The sequence below is a fragment of the Pelodiscus sinensis genome, chromosome 12 (genome assembly GCF_049634645.1).
Source record: "Pelodiscus sinensis isolate JC-2024 chromosome 12, ASM4963464v1, whole genome shotgun sequence".
NCBI lineage: Eukaryota > Metazoa > Chordata > Testudines > Trionychidae > Pelodiscus > Pelodiscus sinensis.
In genome coordinates this window covers 49,473,531-49,486,859 of record NC_134722.1, presented here as the reverse complement: position 1 = coordinate 49,486,859, position 13,329 = coordinate 49,473,531, and positions in this window count along the sequence as shown.

Here is a 13,329-nt window from a genome sequence, read left to right as displayed (position 1 = left end):
GTACTGCATCCTATTTACACAACAGTCTCACAGTCACCCCAGCAATGGGGAAGTGGCTGGATACTACTTGCCCCAGCACACCATCTTGCAACGTTTTGGCTGTAGATTCTGTATTACGAGTGCTACTATAGGAGGCAGGGAGAGCCCAGCTAAAGTGTCACCTCGTAGAAATGGCAAATCACCTTTTGTCTGGACACATTAAGGAGTGTCTATAATTGTGTATTCCCATTTGCACAGTACAGCTGAGTCAATGCAGTTTGACATCCTTATTTGTGAGCAGTACAAGGCCTATGGCACATGGCTGAGCAATTCTGATTCCCCCAGTAGAGGGCAGTACTGATAGCCACTGTGTATGTGAACATAACATTGGCTGTAATCAGCAGAAGTTACCAGAACAGCTTGTGCACAGCACAGCATGTATGATTTCATACGTCGCTATTTTTTATTAGGAAAATAACACAGCTTGAATCTCACTAGTCCAGCACCCTCAGGACCAATCTGGTGCCAAACCAGGGAATTTACCAGACCACAGGAGGTCAATATTATCTAGCAGCATTACCAACACTTCCACTGCTTGCAGGGCTCTTACAAGAGCTCTTAATAGAGCTAAATAACAGCACAGAACATGAACAGTAGGGACTGGTGGCTGTAAACAAACTTTATGGGATTGGGAGAAACTTGGCAACACATATGCTAAGCAGACCTCCTGCTAACTAAAATCATGACAGACCATGGGTGTTGCTGGACCAGAGAGTGCCAGACTAGAGAGGGTCAACCTATACTTTGTCAAGGAACAAAGAGTGTTACAAGGAGGAGGGAGAAAAAATATTCTCCTTAACCTCTGATGATAGGACAAGAAGCAATGGGCTTAAATTGCAGCAAGGGCGGTTTAAATTGGACAACAGGAAAAACTTCCTAATTGTCAGAGTGGTTAGGCACTGGAATAAATTGCCTAGGGAGTTTGCAGAATTTTCATCATTGCAGACAGGACAGGAAGTCTCAAGAAGGGCACTGGAAACTACTGACCAATGCTGAAAATTTTGTCCTATGGGTCATTGAATTGCATACTTTGTTCGGAACCAAGGGACTCAGGTCCCTGCAAGCGTTGTGACAACATGCGTTAATACAAGCAAAAGAGTGTTGTTTGATCTCAGCAATGCACACCTAATAATAGCATCATTTTGAATGAAACCTTGGAATCAGTTGAAAACACAGTTCCCTTTACTGTGAACACTGTCACCAACAACAGAAACACATCTGATGCAAAACACAGGATTGTCAATAATGACAAATCTTTTGTGGTTTGAAAACACACACACGTGCTTTAGCCCAGCTGAAATCAAATCTGTCTAAAATGCAATCCTATCTAGATAAACTGTTAAATTTCAGAAAGGACTATGCCAGCAAATGTGTTTGCATTTGCAATGTATCTCTTGCTAGCCATGTATAATAATCCAAGGATTTTTGCCAAGGATCCCATATCTTCTGCCCATAATCTTTGCATTTAACTTTTTCCAAGGTTACCTGCACATTGCCATATTTCATAATCCTGGCAACTGACATAAGGCAGATGGCCAGATCCCTCTTCAATAATAAGGTGTTTACTTCTATGTATCTGGTGACTGACATTTATTGAGTCCCTGGTGGGAAGAAAAAGGAAAAAATATATATGTAAGGGTTATCTGGAAACTGATGGGATCTTCCTAACTCCTTTCAGTGCCTGTGCATCCTGTTTCACAGAGCCCCATATCTACCATTCTCTGCAGCAGCCATCACCTCTTTAGGTTAGGTGTAACTTTTGATCACAGACTGGCTCATAAGCTTCGGGGGAGGGGGGGCGGCGAATAGTCTGTACAGGATAAACTTAAAAAACAACAAATGGTCATGTAGCACTTTATAGTAGATGGTATCATGAGCTTTCATGGGCACAGCCCACTTCTTCAGATGACTGGAGTTTTGCAGGGACTGACATGCTCACTTTAGTTCAGACAATAGGCCTTATATCAGGCCCCATGCTTCAGGCTCTCTCTTTCTATTAAATTTTGTTCTGATTCCCAGGCAAACAAGGTCACCTGGCCATCTTCCTTAGTTCTTTGTTCTCCGAGTGGTCACAACCATCTCTGGTCCTCTTTTCAGTTGATTATAACTTTGCCAAAATGTAATAATGATTTAGTATGAATTTTTCTATGTTTAGAGTCTGCTGCGCTACCTTTTTGGGGAGGAAAACTTGAATCAAAACATTTTAGCTATTTCTGAAAATGAGACTAGCGAAATGATGTTGTTTTATCCATTTAATTAATTGAGAAAGCTTTTTCTTTGACAAGCTTTATTTCCCGCCACCCACCCGTACTTCACAATCGGGATTTATAATTTGGCAGGAGAGTGGCCTCAGTGTCATGTATGTTCCTTTTGCTGTCCCAGTGAAAATCTGCATTAATTTGGACCAATTATAAACCTTTGAAAAACTGCAATTTGGTCATACTCAGTGGAGACTTCTTTGGTTTCTGGCAGCCAATGCATGAAGATGCTGTCCTTACTCAGTATGGATCAGCCCAGGACTGAGCAGCACTTTCCCTGAAATTGTAGTTCTGGGTTGCTGTGGGCAAGAGCAAAGAACCTCTTCCTTCATTGCTTTCAATGATTCCCCTGCTGGTTGGGCCAAAATTGATTTGCATGCAAAGGGGGCAAGAGCTAGACCTGTGCAGGGCCTTATTATTGTGTATCATAATGTACAAAGGAGCTCATTATGATAATTTATTTAATGATATTTTAATATTGCTTTATTTGTATATTAAGTACTCCCAGCAGAGTTTGATAGCTTGCTGAATAAATATTTTAAAACAAACTGCAACTTTTTTTTGGCCAATTTGATATGTAAATTCACATCCTCTTCCTTTCCAGAAATTTTTAACATTGAAATGGTTTATGATCAGAAGTGGAAGAAGGTTGCTAAAAATGTGGGGTCCATTGTTTCCTGAACCATGGCTCTGCCCCTGCTGGCCCTTCCCCCTGAGGATCCATGCCTCTGCTTTTCACCCCAAACTCTTACCCTTGCACCACCTCCTTCCTCCCAAGACTGCACCCCCCCCCCCCCACTGTTCTCCATGCCTCCTTCCACCCCCCCAATGTTTGTTTTTATGGCCAGTAAAAAGTGCAAGGTCCAAGAACCCCTGGCCTCCCCCGTTCCAGCATCCCTGTTTTTGGTGAAGCATGGGAAAACTCGTCAGAATCTCTTACACAAAAATTCATATGTGGACTTCTGAGGAGCTGTCAGTGATCTTTTTCCTGAATTGTGTTCCCACATCTTTTAAAGACACTGTCCTTAATGCTACAAGGATCAACATCAACTGCATGAGTTTAAAGAAATCTGAGCTATATTTTTAGAAACATTTGACTAAGGAACATGCAATGGCCAAATGGCCAATCCAGACCATTTCCCCCCCTTCTCTTGACCTTTCTCCTTGTTTTCACATTTCCCCCCATATGTGTCTGTGCTGTCCCCCCTGTTAGCTGTAAAATATTGTTTTATTTGATTTTGTATTTCAATATTAAGGTTGCTAAATTATTTTACATGAATAGGTTCGAGCTATGTTATAATGAAAAAATTTTCATTTCGATTTTTTGTTTCCTATTTGTTGACGGATGTTTATATTAAAAAGTTAACAAAAATCAAAAGGTAATTTTTTATGAAACTCAACTCTAATATTGATATAGAATGTTAAATGTTATTTAGTGAAGTCTCATAATACCTCTCCACTACAAGGAAATCTTACTACAGTATCATAGTTTTACGGATGGGAAAACTGAAGCAAAAACAAGTTAGCTGATCTGCTAGGGATTAAATAAGCAGGGCTTGACAAGCGGTGGCGAGCCCTGCTTGCCAGCTGCACGGTTTGGCACACTGCGCATGCGCAGACCGCGCTGCGTGGCCACACCGGGCTAAAATCTACTCACCACGGGTAATCATCATGCAATCTATCCTATCGCCCATTCCCAGCTTCTGGTAAACAGAGTCTAGGGACACCATTCCTGTCCATCATGGATCATAGCCATGGATAGACCAGATCTATCCTCCATGGACTTGTCTAGCTCTTTTTTGAATCCTGTTATAGTTTTGGCTTTCACAACATCCTCTGCCAAAGAGTGCACTGTGCGGAGAACTATTTCATTTTGTTTGTTTTAATCCTGCTGCCTATTAATTTCCCTACTTCTTGTGCTATGAGATTACCCAACAAGTGAGGTGCAGAATTAGAATGTAGGCTTTCTGAATCCCAGGGCCAAACCAAGACATTAGCCCACAGTGTATTGGCAGATTAGTCATTTATGGCCAGATTTCCAAGGGTATTTTAGGCACCTAGGCTACGTCTACATTGGCCCCTTTTCCGGAAGGGGCATGTTAATTTCAGCGATCGTAATAGGGAAATCCGCGGGGGATTTAAATATCCCCCGCGGCATTTAAATAAAAATGTCCGCCGCTTTTTTCCGGCTTTTAGACAAGCCGGAAAAGAGCGTCTACACTGGCCCCGATCCTCCGGAAAAAGCGCCCTTTTCCGGAGGATCTTATTCCTACTTCAAAGTAGGAATAAGATCCTCCGGAAAAGGGCGCTTTTTCCGGAGGATCGGGGCCAGTGTAGACGCTCTTTTCCGGCTTGTCTAAAAGCCGGAAAAAAGCAGCGGACATTTTTATTTAAATGCCGCGGGGGATATTTAAATCCCCCGCGGATTTCCCTATTACGATCGCTGAAATTAACATGCCCCTTCCGGAAAAGGGGCCAATGTAGACGTAGCCCTAAAGTTTCAGATAGGAACCTAGGCCCAGATCCTCAAAGGTTTTCAGGTATTTAGCTCCCACTGAAATCAATGAAAGTTAGGTGCCTTTAAGGATCTTTGCCCTCATGCAGTTCCCCAAAGGACTTAAGAGGATTGAAACCACTCGGATTTAGGCACCCAAATCAACTCTAAATCCTAACAGGTGTTTAAATCAGGTGTTTAAATAGCTTTGAAAAACTGGCCCTAACTTCTCTGTGTCTATTTCCCAATCTACAAGAGAGACAGTTACTTGTCTACCTACATGGAGCTGAATTCAGCTTACTTTAATTATGACGTCCTACTGAAGTCACTGGAACTCTTGAATAAATGAGGTGAACAGGATTTGTTCCTTATATATGACTTGAACATTACAATTCCTGTACATTTGCTAGTGCCATTTTTGTTCTGTCAACATCCCATTTGTAAAATGGGGAAACAGCGTTGCAGAGCTAAATTTGGGTGGTAAAAACACAGTGAGTGTTGACACAAAAAAGTATATGTTTGTGCTGCTGATACTTGTAAGTGTGGCTGAAATGAACTGCTTACAATGTAGAAATTAACTTTCTTGCCAGATTTAGCACAGAAAGCATATTCCTGCAAATCTGATGTAATTTTTGTAAAATAAACATCAATATGGTTAGATTGCAAATGTATGTTTTTTACTCATTTAAATACAAGAAATATTACATCTCCCATTTTAATTCAGGAAGGTTTTTTGTCAGGACTTTAAAAACCATGACTACATACATCATATGGCATTTGATAGGAGTCAATAACAGAAGAGTTGCTGTTTGAATACTCAGAAATATGTAGGAATGTATCTGTCTCAGCAAGCTTGCACCAAGTTGCCCAATTCTAAATGTCTCATAGACAGGCAGATAAGGTCTAGGGCTTAGTCTGATATATAAATATCCATTGGATTTTTTTAAAAGTTGCAGTACTTTTAAGAAATTAGGCTGTTTGAGCTTTAGGTTCTGATGATAATCTGAATTTAAAAACAATCATCTTAAAATGTGATCAGAAAAAGAGAAGTATTTTTCTCAGCTCTATAATAATGCTCTGTATCACTATAATGCCTTTTATTTGAGGATCATGTGCCTTACAGTTGCAGTTATTCAGGGAGGCAGTCGGGATTTACTGCCAAGGCGCCCTCACAGGTCTCTGGCTCCGTTGATGATGAGAACCAGAAGGCTGCTTGCATGTGTGCTCAATGATGTGTGCCATGTCAACTTGTGCACTTAGGCCCCACAGCAGACCCCAAGAGAGCCCCCAAAGACCACAAACCAGATAAGGATCAAAGGTGCCAGGCCAGGTTTATTGTAGAGCGAAATACAGTAATAGTTGTCAGTAGACTCTATTAAACCATTATGCATATGTACCCCATAACAATAGAATGACTCAATCAGTGGGAAATTTCTACTGCTCCCTAAGTCATTCAAAGACAATCCCCCTAAGACACCAACAAATCATACCTCACTGCTGACGTATCAGGTTACCACCCTCTGACGCTACTGAGATACCCTCCATCACCCTGTACCGTTATTTGATTAGATCATCTCTATGCATCATGCTGTCATTTTAGACCCTTTCCTGAACCTGAGTCTGTATCTGTGAGGAGTGGATACCAAGGTCTTTTTTAAATGAGCTAGTGATATCATGTTCTTTCCACTTATGACCAGTACCAATTATTGTTCTGCACCTGGGCCTATTACCAATTAGGCTATGTCTACACTGGCGTGATCTTGCGCAAAAACTCTTTAGTGCAAGAGTTCTTGCGTTAAAGTAGTTGCGCAAGAGAGTGTCTACACTGGCATGTGCTTTTGCACAAGAGATGTGCTTTTTCGCAAGAGCATCCTTGCCCGTGCAGACACTCTCTGGTGCAAAAAAGCCCTGATGGCCATTTTAACCATTGGGCTTTCTTGCTCAAGAAATTCATGTTGCCTGTCTACACTGGCCTCTTGCGCAAGAACAGTAGCACAAAAGGAATTATTCCTGAGTGGGAGTGTCAGAGTTCTTGCACAAGAAGCCCTGATTTCATACATTAGAATGTCAGCGTGCTTGCGCAGGAACTCGCGGCCAGCGTAGACAGGCAACAAGTTTTTGCGCAAGAGCAGCCACTTTTGTGCAAGATCATGCCAATGTAGACACAGCCTTAGTGTTTTGCACTCTCAGCCCTGTTTGTGGCAAGTTCTGAGAGCTGGGGCCTGCCTCTTGCTCACAGCTTAGCTTTGCTATATGTTACTCAGGTTTTGTCCGTTGTTAGCTAGGCCCCGGCCAGGCCTGTGATGCATTGGCTTATGTTTTAGGCATTCATCTTACTACAACAGTCATTAAAGAATTAAAATCTTAAAGCACCTTTTGAGATGCTCATCATCATAGACCAGGCCTTTAGATGAACAGACTGTGGGACAGAGAGGCAAAATAATTGTGAATGAGTGGCCGAGTGAGGTGTAGAATCCAGGTGTCTGAAGTATCATTACCGGACTCTAACCACTAGATCACAATGAGATTCTAGATGCTATCTGAACACTCATAATCCAAGTGACTTGTAACAAACCACTCCAAACTTCAGAAAATATTACATGTTATTTGTGTCTATCCCTTAGTGAAAAGAACTAATCATCAGAAATCTTGGATCTCCTCAAAAGACATGAATACCAATCTGCAAGCCAAAACTAACAGAAACCTTTCCCTCCGGTCTCTATTGCAAATCTAACACAAGAGAGAATAACTCTTCCTTCAGAGAGAAATATGTTCATTATATTCTGATTAACATTAATCCTCATATGTTAATGAGATAAGATTCATATACATTCTCTCTTGTTTTGTACAATGTAATTCAGAATATTCTAGGAGAAAAATGCTAAAGCAACCAAAGTGCCAATTACACATTCAGCTACCTCCCGGGTATCATTTTAATTTGCTCAGGCTGCTTCCACTCACATTGGTGGCATACATAATTGATTGACAGGGTGATTTTGAAACAAACCAAAGGAAAATATGCTTTAATATATAGTTTATCTCCACATTAAAGCTCCCTTTTATTGGATAATGATCCTTTATAGAAGGAAATCTAGGAAAAATGTGTTTATTGTGGCTTGGAAATGAACTGTGTTTACCTTATTCTGTTCAGGGATTTAGGGAGTAAAAGCTTGATGGCTGCATGCTGGTTTTCTTTCTAGACAGCACAGTTTCTTGTTTCATATTTTAGGAAATTCCATGTAATCTAGAATGCTGTGTACATACCAGTAGCCTTTACATTTGGACTGTAGGTAAATGGCTAGAAAGAAGTCCTTTTCATTCCTAGTTAACAAGCAAGGCAAAGGATTACAGTAAGAATACAAGTTCTCCCAGTCACCTTGCTGACCTTTATTCTTGGAACATGAGGAAATACTTGCTATTAAATCAACTATCCTTAATTAACAGGAAATGTCAGGCTTGCTCAATGACTGTTTATCTCTTCGCAAAAAATATATAGAAAGGATAGAGCAGGCCGGGTGGGTGGCGGAGTGGCTCTGTATGTGAAAGATAATGTAGAATCAAATGAAATAAAAATATTAAGTGAATCAACATGTTCCATAGAATCACTATGGATAGAAATTCCATGCTCCAATAATAAGAAATTAGCAGTAGGGATATATTACCGACCATCTGACCAGGACAGCGATACTGACATAGAAATGCTGAGGGAGATTAGAGAGGCTACCAAAATAGAGAACTCTATAATAATGGGGGATTTTAATTACTCCCATATTGACTGGATACATGTCACCTCAGGAAGAGAAGCGGAGATAAAATTTCTCAATGGCTTAAATGACTGCTTCTTGGAGCAGCTAGTGCAGGAACCCACAAGGGGAGAGGCAATTCTCGATTTAGTCCTGAGTGGAGTGCAGGATCAGGTACAGGACATAATTGTTACAGGACCGCTTGGGAATAGTGACCATAATATAATAACATTCAACATTCCTGTGGTGGGAAGAACACCTCAGCAGTCCAGCACCCTGGCATTTAATTTCAAAAAGGGGAATTATGCAAAAATGAGGAGGTTAGTTAAACAGAAATTAAAAGGCACAGTGACTAGAGCCAAATCCCTGAATGCTGCATGGAAACTTTTTAAAGACACCATAATAGAGGCCCAACTTAAATGTATACCCCAAATTAAAAAACATTGCAAGAGACCTAAAAAAGAGTCACCGTGGCTTAACCACCATGTAAAAGAAGCAGTGAGGGACAAAAAGGTATCTTTTAAGAAGTGGAAGTCCAATCCTAGTGAGATAAATAGAAAGGAACATAAACACTGTCAAATCAAGTGTAAACATGTAATAAGAAAAGCAAAAAAAGATTTTGAGGAACAGCTAGCCAAAAACTCAAAAAGAAATAACAAAATGATTTTTAAGTACATTAGAAGCAGGAAGCCTGCTAAAAAGCCTGTGGGTGGGATCATCCTAGATGATTGAGCTATAAAAGGAGCAATCAAGGACGATAAAGCCATTGCGGAGAAACTAAATGATTTCTTTGCTTCAGTCTTCACGGCTGAAGATGTTGGGGAGATTCCTGAATCTGCACCGTCCTTTGTGGGTGATGAATCTGAGGAACTGTCCCGGATTGAAGTGTCATTAGAGGAGGTTTTGGACCAAATAGAAAAACTTAATGTTAACAAATCTCCGGGACCGGATGGCATTCATCCAAGGGTTCTAAAAGAACTTAAATGGGAAATTGCTGAGCTATTATCTGTGGTTTGTAACCTATCCTTTAAATCAGCTTCCGTACCTAATGACTGGAAGGTAGCCAACGTGACACCAATATTTAAAAAGGGCTCTAGAGGCGATCCTGGCAATTACAGACCGGTAAGTCTAACTTCAGTACCGGGCAAATTAGTCGAAACAATAGTAAAGAATAAAATTGTGAAGCATGTAGAAGAACATAATTTGTTGGACAAAAGTCAACATGATTTCTGTAAAGGGAAATCCTGTCTTACTAATCTATTAGAGTTCTTTGAAGGGGTTAACAAACATGCGGACAAGGGGGATCCAGTAGATATAGTATACTTGGATTTTCAGAAAGCCTTTGACAAGGTCCCTCACCAAAGGCTCTTGTGTAAATTACATGGCCATGGGATAAGAGGGAAGGTCCTTTCTTGGATTGAGAACTGGTTAAAAGACAGGAAACAAAGGGTAGGAATAAATGGTAAATTTTCAGATTGGAGAGGGGTAACTAGTGGTGTACCCCAAGGGTCAGTCCTGGGACCAATCCTTTTCAACTTATTCATAAATGATCTGGAGAAAGGGGTAAGCAGTGAGGTAGTAAAGTTTGCAGATGAAACCAAACTGTTTAGGATAGTCAAGACAGAAGCAGACTGTGAGGGACTCCAAGAAGATCTCACCAAACTGAATAGTGATAGAAATGTAGCCGTGTTAGTCTGGGGTAGTTGAAGCAAAATGCAGGACAATGTAGCACTTTAAAGACTAACAAGATGGTTTATTAGATGATGAGCTTTCGTGGGCCAGACCCACTTCCTCAGATCAAATAGTGGAAGAAAGTAGTCACAACCATATATACCAAAGGATACAATTAAAAAAAATGAACAAGTATGAAAAGGACAAATCACATTGCAGAACAGAAGGGGGATGCGGGGGGGGGGGGGGCGGGGGAAGGGGGAGGAAGGAAGGTAAGTGTCTGTGAATTGCTGATATTAAAGGTAGGGAGAGTGGGATGTTTGTGAGTTAATGGTATTACAGGTGATAATTGGGGAAACTATCTTGGTAATGGGTGAGAAAGTTCAAATTCTTGTTAAGTCCTTGTTGGCAAGTGTCGAATTTTAACATGAATGACAGTTCAGAGGATTCCCTTTCAAGTGCAGATGTAAAAGGTCTTTGTAGCAGAATGCAGGTGGCTAAGTCATTTAGAGAGTGTCCTTTCTGGTTAAAGTGGCAAGAAACTGTTTTCTCTTTGTTTTCTCTTCCTGTTCCAATATAGGCTGTAGTTTATTGATAATGTGTTGGACAGGTTTAAGTTGGGGGTTGTAGGTGATGACAAGTGGTTTTCTATTGTTGGTTTTCTTGGGTCTGTCTTGAAGTAGATGGTTTCTAGGTATTCGTCTGGCTCTTTCAATTTGCTTTTTTATTTCTCTGGGTGGGTAGTTGAGATTTATAAATGCTTGGTAGAGATCCTGAAGCTTCTGGTCTCTGTCAGTGGGGTTAGAGCAGATGCGGTTGTATCGAAGGGCTTGGCTATAGACGATGGATCGTGTGGTGTGTTCTGGATGGGAGCTGGATGCATGTAGGTAACTGTATGAGTCAGTGGGTTATCAATAAACTACAGCCTATATTGGAACAGGATACCATACTCAAAGAGGCTCTGGGAGACAGACCCATAGTCTCCTATAGACAACCACCTAACCTCAAGATGATTCTTACCAACCACCACAGGACATACCACACTAATACCAACCCTGGTACCTTCCCTTGCAACAAACCCCGTTGCCAGCTTTGTCCACATATTCATTCTGCTGATACCATTATTGGACCTAACCAAGTGAGTTATAAGATCAAGAACACATATTCCTGTGCATCCAGAAATATAATCTATGCTATCATGTGCCGAAAGTGTCCGTCTGCTATGTACATTGGACAAACATCTCAGACACTTCGCCAAAGGATTAATGCCCACAAAACAGATATCAGACAAGATCACAAAGAGAAAACAGTTTCTTGCCACTTTAACCAGAAAGGACACTCTCTAAATGACTTAGCCACCTGCATTCTGCTACAAAGACCTTTTACATCTGCACTTGAAAGGGAATCCTCTGAACTGTCATTCATGTTAAAATTCGACACTTGCCAACAAGGACTTAACAAGAATTTGAACTTTCTCACCCATTACCAAGACAGTTTCCCCAATTATCACCTGTAATACCATTAACTCACAAACATCCCACTCTCCCTACCTTTAATATCAGCAATTCACAGACACTTACCTTCCTTCCTCTCCCTTCCCCCGCCCCCCCCCCCCCCCCCCGCATCCCCCTTCTGTTCTGCAATGTGATTTGTCCTTTTCATACTTGTTCATTTTTTTTTAATTGTATCCTTTGGTATATACGGTTGTGACTACTTTCTTCCACTATTTGATCTGAGGAAGTGGGTCTGGCCCACGAAAGCTCATCATCTAATAAACCATCTTGTTAGTCTTTAAAGTGCTACATTGTCCTGCATTTTGCTTCACCAAACTGAGTGATTGGGCAACAAAATGGCAAATGAAATTTAATGTGGATAAGTGTAAAGTAATGCACATCGGGAAAAATAACCCCAACTATACGTACAGTATGATGGGGGCTAATTTGGCTATGACAAATCAGGAATGAGATCTTGGAGTTATCGTGGACAGTTCTCTGAAAACTTCCACACAGAGTGCAGCGGCAGTCAAAAAGGCAAATAGGATGCTAGGAATTATTAGGAAAGGGATAGAAAATAAGACCCAGAATATCTTACTGCCCCTGTATAAAACTATGGTACGCCCACATCTTGAATACTGTGTACAGATGTGGTCTCCTCACCTCAAAAAAGATATTTTGGCCTTGGAAAGGTTTCAGAAAAAGGCAACTAAAATGATTAGGGGTTTGGAATGGGTCCCATATGAGGAGAGGCTAAAGAGACTGGGACTTTTCAGTTTAGAAAAGAGGAGACTGAGGGGGGATATGATAGAGGTCTATAAAATCATGAGTGGTGTGGAGAGGGCTGATAAAGAAAAGTTATTTATTAGTTCCCATAATAGAAGAACTAGAGGACACCAAATGAAATTAATGGGTAGCAGGTTTAAAACTAATAAAAGGAAGTTCTTCTTCACACAGCGTGTTGTCAACCTGTGGAACTCCTTGCCAGAGGAGGCTGTGAAGGCTAGGACTGTAATAGAGTTTAAAGAGAAGCTGGATAAATTCATGGAGGTTAGGTCCATAAAAGACTATTAGCCAGGGGATAAAATGGTGTCCTTGGCCTCTGTTTGTCAGAGGCTGGAGAGGGATGGCAGGAGACAAATCGCTTGATCATTGTCTTCGGTCCACCCTCTCTGGGGCACCTGGTGCTGGCCACTGTCGGTAGACAGGATACTGGGCTAGATGGACCTTTGGTCTGACCCAGTACAGCCGTTCTTATGTTCTTATGTTCTCTAACTGCATCTGTTCTGGGGTTCTTGGTGCTCTGCTACATCATTTGGTTCACACTGATTCTGTCTTAAGTCCAGTTGATGCCCTCCCATAGTGATGCCAATGGGGAACTAAAGCCTGGTTGCAAAAGTCATTACTTAAAAAATGAGATGTTTCTGCCATGTTATACAAGGCAGGTGGTTGTTGACTCTGTATGGCACTTTAGACCTAGTTTGCCCAACCTATGGTTTAATGCTGAGCTTTCCAGAGAAATCTCTGTGACTCCAGGGGGTTTGCTGAGGCCACATCTAGAGTATTGTGTCCAGTTCTGGGCCCTTCCCCACTGGCATTGGAGAGGGTCCAGCGGAGGGCAACCAAAATGA